The following is an 11,328-nucleotide window of genomic DNA, read 5'->3' as shown; positions in this document are numbered from 1 at the left end:
TTCCACTGGGATCCTGCTCCCTCCTCACCCTGGCCCTGAAGCTCATGTCTGAGCTTTCAGTACCAGCTTTCCTCAGCCACTTACATTCTGACTTTCCTCAACTGCCCCAGATCCAGAGCCCAGTTGTCCCAGCTCAGCACAGATCCCAGCTCAAAGCAGCTTTGGAAAGCAACAAGTACCCCATGCAAGACACATCCCTTCCCTGGCCGCAGCCCTGACACCCCAGCTACACATCCCTTACCATGAGACCTGATGTCTCCAGCTCCACGCAGGGGGAACACAGGCACATGATAACCTGGGCATGAAGTGTTTCCTAAGGTCCCCGTCCAGAAAAGGGATGAGACAGCTACGCAGCTGCTGTCCTATCATCTCCTCTCTGCAGAGCTCATGGATCCTCAGCTGCAAAGGTAATGAGCACAGGCACAGAGCTCAGAACAGCAAGGCTGCACACGAGAGAGGAGAGAGGGTGCAGAGGATCTGCACTGTTTGGATTTTGTAAGCCAGTCCAACAAAGGCACAATTCTTTTTTGCATTCTCTGGGCACTGCCTGAAGGGGAGCAAGACTTCACACAGATTAGCAGACCAGACACACACAAGGTGGGGAGCAGGAGTAGAAGAGACCAGAGCTCCTTTCCTTTTTCCTTCTGGTCTTCCTGAAATTCATGCACTCGGGTGCCCATTTATTTAGAAAAAACATTAAAATGGCCCAAGCTCCTGCCAGCAGCTGCCCTGCCCTGAGCAGAATACACTCTCCCTATCTTGTGCTGGCAGTTATCAAAACACTTTGCAAAGGAAATACCAGAGGTGGAGATAAGCACTGGGTTAAATTCGCCCCCCACTATGTTCAGGTTTCCATTCTCCATATCACCTCCTCCTCTTTCCCCAGCTGATGGGCCAATAATCTTAAAACCCAGAGAAAGTTGTGCCACTGGAAGAGAGCAGTTTGCTAGCCAAGCTGAGCAGACTTCAGCCACAGCGCCCAGAAACAGGCACTAGAGGGCTGCTTCCATCACTCTGCTCCTACAAAACACCGCTCAATACCCTGTACATAATCTATAGCAATAACCTTAAAATCAGAGAAAGTTGTGCCATGGGAAGAAAGCAGAAGGAATTAAGGTCATCACTGTTTTCCTAGGTGCCTGTCAGCACCAGGAATTACTTAACCACCAAAAAAATATTCACATGGACATTTAAATGCTGAGCGGAATGATCATCAGATGAGAGCCATGAGCAGGCCCTTGTTGTCTCCCACAGTAGATTAGGGAAATTACACTTTAACTTCTGGCCAAGCATTTCCTGCTCCCACCGTTGCCAGGAGGAAAACATACCTTTTCCCAACGCCTTTTCCTAATGTGCTCACACTGGTTTCATACAGAACCACTAATAAAAGGGGAAGATGTCAGGGATTGTGAGGAACATAGACACACAACTGCTTCATTTTTCATATTAGTCCAACTGAGTGCAGCCACAAATCATGCAAAGTTTTGTTAAATAGAGAAGAAAGCTGTATTGAGCTTGCCTGGCAAGCACAGGAGGAGCAGCCATGGCTCAGAAGTTTATTACCTCTCAGTGGGACTAAGCTGGCTCTGCTCCCATTGATTGTGGAGAGACATGAGCAGCTATCATCTGCTCTGATGAGGTTGACCAGAAATAGAGCAAAACCAGACATATTTGGCAACAGGGCATTTATACAAGTACCTGATGAAGTGAAGAGTAACCACCACCCTGCTGTCAAACCAAAATAAGCATTTGGCTGCCTGCCTTGACCAAGGTCCAGGCCTCAGGGCGCACAGCACAGACATCAACACCTCCCTCCACAGCTCTTACTCAGCCTCCAGAGTCAGCTGGGGCTTTTGATAATAATTTCATGGCGTAAGCCTAGACTTCAGTGGGTGAAGTGCAGTCTCCCTGCAATCTACAGCTTGGCAAGTGGAAGTGAGAGCTGAGAACAAAGCATTGCTGACTTCCAGAGGTGGTAAGATGTGAGAAAATGCTGCAGCACCACCCCTCTGGCTATTAACTCCTCTGAGCCAGCTAAATTTCAGGCAGGGCCTGAAAGCTGCCCTGCCTGTTGCTGCTGACACAGGAGGAGGTGCATCCCTGCTGCACCAGGCACACTGTGATGCTCTGCTTGCACACAGCCTGTGCATGCAACACACCAAAACCCACGCTGGGAGCAGCGGGCAGGCTGCAAACTTCTGAGCACCTTCTGAAGTGCCAAGCAATGGCATGTCCCATGGGCTGGGAATCTGTACCCAGCACAGAAGCAGCAGCTGGTCCCTTAGCGGCTCTGGCACAGCTCGGCAAAGCTGAGGAGCAAACTGAGTCTCATCCTCGATCTCCTGCCACTCCCCAGGCTGCAACCACAGCATCCTCAGGGGTTACAAGTAGCACAGAGGGGAACAGCCTTCAAAACTAGGTGGCCACAGCCAAATAACCCAACAAAAGCAGTCAGAAGTGGTGTTAACTCCCAGGGGACCAGGACCTGGCAGGGAGGAGAGAGTCATGCAAAAGGAAATGCTGCTGAACTGGTCAACCCTCCCCATCCCCTCTTTTGAGCTCCTGGATGTAATCCAGGCTGTGTGTAAGGGACAGTGCTGGGCAAGAGACATCCTGGGTGCCATCAGTCCTGGCGGTAAACAGTGGGTTTCCCAGACAAGCACCACAGTCACTGTCAGGTTTTCATCCTTCCCCAGTGCCTGATATTGACTGAAACAGTAGCACATTTCCACGTCCATCCGTGTTTTGAACTGTGTAGTGTCAGAGATGAAAGCACGGCTGGCTGCACCCCTGGGGTCTGCTCATAACTCCAAAAGGTGACACATTAGATGGTCATGTTTGAGAGGTGCTCATAAAAATCACCATCTACTGAGGTAACAGAAAACAGTGACTGCTGTCACCAAATTGTACAAACATTTCCCTGCTCTGTGTTATCTCCTTTTCACAGGCTCCCCTCAGTGATGTTTTATGAACATATTTTCAGACAGCTTCTCACTGTTAGCTCAAGCCAGTTCAATTTCTTGTAACATTGTACAACCAGATAAGGTTGTTTTACATTTAGCATTGTAAGACAAAAAAAGACTCCTGATGGTTTGGGTTTAGCAAAAGAAAAACCATGGTGAAGTTGGGGGGATTTGTTGGGTTTCTTGGACCTAAAGCCAAATTAGCCTCTAGGCAATGAGCTAGAAAAAATACCCATGTTTCTAACCCAGAAAATCTTCCTGGTCTCTATTAAGCATTAAATGGCTGATTTATTCATCAGGGGGATGGTGGAGGGTTTTTCACTCACAATCCTTTCAAGATGATTATTATTCTACTTAAAATGCCTTCCAATGTCTGCTTTTGAGTCTAATCCATGTTAAACAAGAGCTGGGAGAAAGCTTTCTCTGTTGAGCTAACAGAAGCTTTGTTTCAAACTCGAATAACCTCTTTATGGGAAGCTCTTCTGGAAACATTGGTGGAAAAAAAAGGAAAGAGAAGAAGAATTCATATCTTCCTTCTTCTCAAATCAGACATCTACTGCTACAGTTACCCTCCATGTTGTGAAGAGTCCTTCTTTGTGATCCCCCTTAGCTCAGATCATGTGCAAATCCCAATCCTACAAGCATTTATTAGCAGGCTCGGGTATTTAAGGGTTAAAAGGCTCACTTGTGATAAGATGAAAATTAAGTACATTGAGATTGCAAGAGAGCAACAGCTTGCTTAGAAATGCCTGTAATCAGTAGTCAAAACTAACAGGAATAAGCCATCATACAACTATTTTAAAATACCACTTTTCCTTTCTCCCATTTTTTAAATGAAACTAGATGAAAAGCAATCAAAATATTCATGCAATGCCTGTCAATGCCAGCTTGTGTTTGTAATATAATGTGGATTCCTAAGATGTTGATTCAGTGTGATTACTAGTATTTAAAATAAAGTCTATGAAATAGCCACATCAGAAATTCATATAAGAGTCTGAATATTACCAAAAAAGCTAAAGAAAGCTAAATAAAAAATCAAAGGACTGAGAATTTCTCATGTCTTACCAGGTGATATAAATTTAGCTCTCCTTTATAAAAAGTTATTTAATCCAACTTTCAAAAGGTCTTTGTTCCCCTTATGTCTTAAATGACAATTTAAGGATACATCTGTAAAAGCAGCACACTCTAAAAGTCATTGCATGACTCTTCTAGCTAATAAAACCACAGTAACTTTGGTACAATATTAAAGCAGTCAGTGTTAATGGATTACAGAGTTTTAAGCAATCCTGCTGCAGAGGCATCCAAAGCACTGCAGGAATGTGGTGGTGTTCCCCTGCACCGATCTGTGGTTTTCGGTCCAGGACATCTCCATATCAGTAGGTGGCAGATCATTCAGATTATGGCCCATTTGGTCTGCTCTTGCCATGGAGAGCTAGAAACACTGCAAAAAGCAGGCAAAGACAGTGAGTGAGGCTGCTTCTCTTAGCCCCAGTGTCCAGTTGGGATGCTGGGGGAGGGGACTCCATGCCAGTCACACCAGAGAGTGACCCAGAGGTGAAAAAGTTCCTCTCAGATGGGTGCAGGAGGCATCACCACTCGGACACAGAGGGATGGACACAAGTGCACAGGAGGGCCTGGTGTTTGGCGTGTTCTGCCTGTACTTTGTGTGTGGTCTAGCATGTGGGTGCATCCCTCAAACACCAGTGTCGGGGCATGGCCATTTCTCAGACCACTGAGTGGCCAGGAGCTGCACAACTTAAACCCTGTCTTCAGTGGGCACAGCAGGACTCCCTCTGCTGGGTGCCGAGTTTAGGTACAAGGAGCACATAAACTGAAAAAAAAAAGATAAATTCAGTCACAGAGCAGGTTAACAGCAGAATGAAGAATAAAATCTGATCTTCCCGCTCCAAGGCAGAGACCCACTGCCAATGGTTCCCACTGCATGTTTTCCACAGACTTCATACTATTTCAATAGATCTTCAGAAATCAACTAAATCTATTGTCGCCTCTAAGATAAGCATCCTTTGGGGACACCACAGTTCAAAAGGGAACATGGAGATCTGCTGCATCCAACCCAACAGCTTGTGAATCACTGCCAACTGTTGAGCAAAGGCTCTTTATGATGCTGTGGACTGACTCAGCTAAAGGCAGCATGGCATTACACTGCCTTATGGGAAATGAGCCACCGTCAGCACAAAGGGAGTCCAGCACAAGGTTTTATGGCACACAATTTATTATTTCCATCCTTATTACACCAAGGTGTCAGACAAGATCCTGAAGGTGCAACAGCAGCAGATAGGATGCTAATGGCTACACTGATTTTCAGCACCCTACAAACCACTCAGGCTGGGAAAAAAATTGCAGCCTGCCTTGGCATTAGCACTTTGCAATTAAATCCTCACCTTTCCATCTCTTGCTTGGAGCACTGTCTTGCTAGAAATAGCGCAGCTATGTCTGGCATTCCACTTTTCTCACATCTTTATTATTCCAGCAGGCTGCGACCACTTGGTTTGTGAGTCCCAGCAATTCATAAACCCTTGCCTTGCTCTGTGGAAAGCCATTTCATGATAGCACAAAACCCACACTGACACTGCTCAGTTACACACAGGCTTTGGAAGCTTTGCAGTTAAATCCATTAACCACGTGCATTTAGAGGAGACACAATTACTCTGCCTGTAACTGCACCTTAGTGACTGATCCTGCAGCAACATCGTGGACATTCACTAACAATCACCACTCTGGGCCTCCATAAGGCACAATGTGGTGTCTCTTCAGTCAGTTGTGCAGCACGTTGCCACAAAGGAAAGTGAAGGCAGCCTCTTCCACAGCCTTTGTAACCGCAGTTGTAATAGAAAAAAAACCCATACAAATCCATACAAACCTTTTAATTAAACAAGTTACTTCAAAACCAAGACCTACCCACATTAGCAGCAGATTCAGCATTAAGTTCTCCTGGGGATGATGGAAGTGTTTACACCAGCCAACAAAGCATCTCTGCACTCTCTGCTTTGCCTTTACAGAGGGGAGATAACCACATCCACCCCAAGAGGGGCAGGAAAACTTCATTAACTGATGGTTACATAGGTTACACAATACTTTCACAGGGAAGCCACATGTTTACAGTTTCCTTTTGTCATAATTAGGGTTACATACTACAACAGTGTTTCCAGGACTTTAATACCCAATTTGTGTAAGGGGCATTTCACAAAACTCAGCAAAAAAATTATTTGCTATTAAGCAATCTAGTATTCCCACATAAGTACACTTGTGCCTTACAGATGCCCTGACATGTCTCAGAAGAAGCAGGTAGTAGGCAAAAGTTTTACTTGCTCATGACTCAATGACATTAAACCAAGTTGCTTTAACTAACTGTCTCTGATGCAAGGAGCACTATTTACCCCACTGCTAAAAAAAAAAAAAATTAGAAAAAAAAATGTTTTGCCTTCATTGAAAATAAGCCTGGTTCAGGTGGCTATCAGGAGGCTATTCCTCCACAAGAGTGGAGGAAAGGCAGGTGAATTGGTGTCCTCTGGGCTAAACCAAATATATTTTTCAGGACAGGTCAACAGAGCTGCCAAAGCTGTGCTGTTCATTGTGAGACCTGAGCTGTGACTTTGCTGCAATGTGTGACTGACCCCAGGGCAAGGCACTGGTCTCCCTTGGGCCCAAGGCACCTGAGCAGATGTGACAATGAGCTTCCATATGGTCTGTTAATGAAGGTCACTACAGGCCGTCAGCAGATACATGTTTTGATATCTTCTGGACAAAACCATGTTTCCATTTGATCACTGTAAGATGGTATTTGAGTGCTAATACTTAGAAATACCTGAGGCACTTGACCTCTTTCTTCTGGGAATTTCACCCTGTGCTTTGAAAACATGACCTGCTGAAGTGTTGCTGACATTTCATGACATCCTGGAGCTGGCTAAACAGGGACAAGATCCCCAGAGGAAGAAAAGGAAAGATTTTTGCAGAGATGATGTCCAGGTGGTATTGTACACGGATATGCAAAATGAAGGGCATAAAGGATTATTTAAGGTCATTACTGGGGTCATGGTAATAAACAGTTCAGGCCTGCAGAATATCAGAGTAATGGCAGTAGAAACTCACATGTGAGATTAAAGGTAATGACTACATCATGTGACAAATCCCATCATTTTGTTTTAAATTATTTTTCTATGCAGAGCATCTCTGCTCCCTGGGGTCTGCCCCCGTAAAATATCCCCATCTCCCCAGTTCTTCTTGGGTTTTCAATCTTCAGCCACACATAGGTGACAAATCTATCAAGTCTATAATTTACACACATGTATATCTACCTCCAACTTTCCATCAGCTCCAGAGAAGATTCAGAGGGTCCATCTGTGTGTGTAAATAAGGCTGGGCAGGACTTCTCTATGACCAGGGGCCACCTGACACAGCCTGGCCACAGATCCATTCTCTTCATACCAGTCTCCAGTCAGACCTGAGGGTGTAAAGCTGACCTCCCCAGTGCCTGTGGAGGCCAAGGAAAGGATGGACATTTTGAGAGAATAGTAACTGATGGATCTGGTCACACAAAGGAGTATTGGGAGTAATCCCGAGCAAAGAACCTGCACAGTTCAGTAGCCTCTGTGGGAAAGGTGAAGAAGGCAGCACCACCATTGAGCTCAGTTGTTTCTACTGATCAGGAGCAGGGCCATGTGCTGTTTTTCCCCTGTGCAGATAGGCTGCATGCATGTTAGCAAAAATACACCCTCCTCTCCAGGTGGGATTTGATTGCCCAAACAATCCCAGAGTTGGACTTGGTGATCCTCATCGGTCCCTTCCAGCTCAGGAGGATTTTATTATTTATTCTGTGATTCTTATTCCAGTCATGGGCTGGTGTCAGTGCTCTACTCAATCACAGCATTCATGACTCTTCTCAGAGGAGCTCAGCAACAGGACAAGAGGTAACAGCCACACACTGGAAAAAGGGAAATGAGTTTTTACTGTGAATGTGGTCAGGCACTGGAGCAAGCTCCCCAGAAAGGATGTGGAGTCTCCATCTTTGGAGATACTTAAAAGTGGACAAGACTCTGAGTAGCCCTATCTGGCTGGCCCTGCATTGAACAGAGGGTTGGACTAGAGACCTTCCAGGGGTGACATCTCTAGGACATCTCAAATGGTTCTGTTTTCCCATGTGGAGATTCAGTTTGCTGGAGTCTCTGCTCCTCCATGAGCTGGAAAAGAAAAAATCTTTGACAGCAGAAGCAATTTGCTCATCTCTATTCCTAGTGAAGTGACTCTGTGTTTGCAGATTTGCCTCTCAAAAGAGATGCAGTCACTGAGTTTGCAATACCCAAACTCTTGGATCTATGACCCATATTTCTGGGGAGTTCAAGGAAACAATCCTGTGTCTCCTCCTTCCTCTTTGTAACTCCCAGCAGCACAAAGGGGAAAGCAATGCCAATTCCTGGGCTCCCATACATCCCATATCTGCCCTCTGGAAAAGCACAGCTTGGCATTTTTAACTACACACTGAAAGGGTACATTGTACATTAGCTAACTGCTGTACAGGTGAACTTTTTTATAAAGGAAATGCTTTTAAAAACTTCCTTGCCATTAATCCCTTCAGATGTGAAATACCAAAAGTTGTACAAGTTCTTTCAACTAGAAGAATGCAACGGCTTCCTCTCAGGTAAAAGCACACATTTTTGCGCATTAAAGAGAGGGTAGATGAGAGGAAAGGCTCTTCACAAGTGATCTGAGCCTGTTGACTCTACCCTTTGCAGATAAATCCCTGGGAAGACCTGCCCTGCCTCTCCCCCAGTCCACTCAGCTCTGGTCCCACCTCCACTCCAGCCAGGAGATGGATATGCTCTATCGCAGGCCAGCTTCAGAGATCTTTGTAACAAACCCTCCTCATCTCTGGGGTTGGCTAGGAGACACAGGTTTGCTAGCACCAGATAGGTCATGAATATCATGGAGGCATTGGGCAGGTTCCCAGTACAGCTAACAGGAAGTTATTCCATGGCCTGTGCCATAAAACCCAACATTACCCAAATGCATGTCTTTATTCCAGGTCACCTGTGAGGCATGGATGTAGCTCAAGCCTGAAGTGGGCTAGGGGCAGAGGGACTGCCAGCACAGCCCAGCTGTCAGGGGACAATCCTGCCAGCTCCCATAACTCAGATACGTGTCTGAATACCAGGTCAGTTTTATTACTTGCTGATAAGGCATTAACCTCAGCTATTTTCTTCCTCTGTGCAAGTTAAACCAGTTTGATTGCATCTATATTTGGTGGTCCCTCTCTGTCAGGCTTCCTAGCACAACCAGGGCTTGGTCCTGGCTCCACAGAGCAGAGTATTTATTTAATAACAGGAGTCTCAGTTTGGTGGTAATGAAGGGTGCAGAGCTGGAGTCAACCAACCTAACAGTGTCTCAAGTCACAATAGTTTACATTTGCCTTTGACCACCCCTGTTGCCTCTCTTGCAGGGCTCCAGGCTCTCAGGCCAGCACAGAAAGCAAAGGTGCAGGTGTAAGAGAAGAGGTGTCCCTGGTCAGGGACACCTGCAATAGCTCAACTTGGCAAAGGGGACCAACAGCAATGCCAGATGTCACGGCTGCCTTTTGGTCTCTGGACGAAGCATCACCAGGCTGCAGCAGGCCTGTGCTGGGCAGGCAGCCAGGGAAGTGCTGTAGCCCCTTGCCTTCTTCCAGGCTGGGACAGCACAAAGGCCACAGGAGAAGTGGGTGCTGTCCGGGCAGCAAAGCAGTTTCTGCCATACAAAGCCAGGCCTGTCACCTGCCTGCTTCCCTACACCCTGCCTGGTGTCACCCCAGGCTTGTGCAGGTCTGCTGAGGTCCAAGCCCAGCAGCACCTGTAACTCTGCTGAAGTCTGGGATTTAGTGCCATAGCTGAAATCCTCTAGCCCGCCAAACATTGGGAATGTCAGCCTGTCTGAGGTCAGCCAGTCTTCAGAGACTTCAACCCTGTCCTCACTGAGGATGAGAAATAATCTCCACAAAACCAGAAGAACAAAGTTTCTGCAGGAAGGGGAGGTTCATCTCTTGTTGATTAGCTTCACACACCCACGGGATCTCTGCAGAGCTCTCCTGCTTCCTTACGCTCTTGCGTTTACCCAACAGAGTTAGAGGCAGCCATCACTAAGGGCCACCCACAAAGTCCCACCATGAATACCAGGACAAAGAGAGGAGAAGGACGGGGAGCCTCAGCAGGACACCCAGCAGGGCTCTCTGCAGGAAAGCAGCCCCCTGGGGATAGAGCAGGGGTGTGGAGTCCGCACATATCCCTGTTTGGAGATATGCTGGGGTTGGAAGTCACAGTGGGAAAGGCCAGGGGGGAAGTCAGAATTGAAACAAGCAAACTGGGACAAACTCAAAGGGGCTGAGGGGAGCTAGGGGTGGCACTTACCCTACTGATGATGTGAGAACACCATGCAGACTGCTTGAGTCGTCCCCATTTTGGTAACTGCATCCATACTGTGGTCACTGACTGGAATTTGCAGCTTGAGTTGTAAGTCACTGGTGGGAGCACAGCACTACCAGGGGGACACCAGCTCATCTGCATGGTGCTGTGTCTCACCTGCTGTGGAGCTTCCCCCACCTCCACTGCAGGTGACAGTGACTTTGGCCTTTTTCCTCATCTGGCCATAGTTGGAGACTCACAGAGGGACTCAAAAGAAAGGGCTGTCCTATGAGCACACAAGCTGCTCACACAGGACGTACCGTCGTGCTCCAGCTGTGGCACAGCTGCCTCTCTGACACTCGGGCGGGAGCCGGCTGCAGCTGCCGCTGATGGAAGCGCTCCCATGGCCTGAGCCCTCCGTGCTCCCAGAGGAAAGACTGCAGGAAGACAGCATGGGAAGAGACACGAAAGGCGACTCTTTACTGGGCTGGGTCTTTATTCCTGTGTTTTTGAACAAAGCAAAGCCCTTCCCTTGAAATGTGGGAAGCATGGAGAAAATAAATGTTTACTGGCAATGCCTACGTTGCAGTAAAATCCAAGATGTGTTGAAAGAACACCCCTAAAAAATATGCTTTTATATTTAAACATCTGTTCTCAGCAGGTTTTTTGTGAATTAGATGAGTCAAACCCCAGCCTTCGGCCAAAGCCTAGCTCCATTAATTACACTGGAGCAACCTCCCTCCCTCCTCCAGCTGTGGTTTCCCCACGGCATCCTGGCCCCAAACTGCTTAAGGGTGGTTCTTCAGTCAGGGAATTTGTCTCCCCTGCTGTGAAGCACCCACCTTTCCAGCTCCTCTCAGCCAGGAAAGGTATGTTCAGGGTGAGGCAGCACCTCGAGGAGCAGCAGAAATGAAGCAGGTTTAGGAACATTACCTCCTAACCATCACCTTCCAACTCAGCCTCTTGGACCTTTCTTG

Source organism: Coloeus monedula, assembly GCF_965178545.1.
Source record: "Coloeus monedula genome assembly, chromosome: 2".
NCBI lineage: Eukaryota > Metazoa > Chordata > Aves > Passeriformes > Corvidae > Coloeus > Coloeus monedula.
This window is presented reverse-complemented; position numbering follows the sequence as displayed.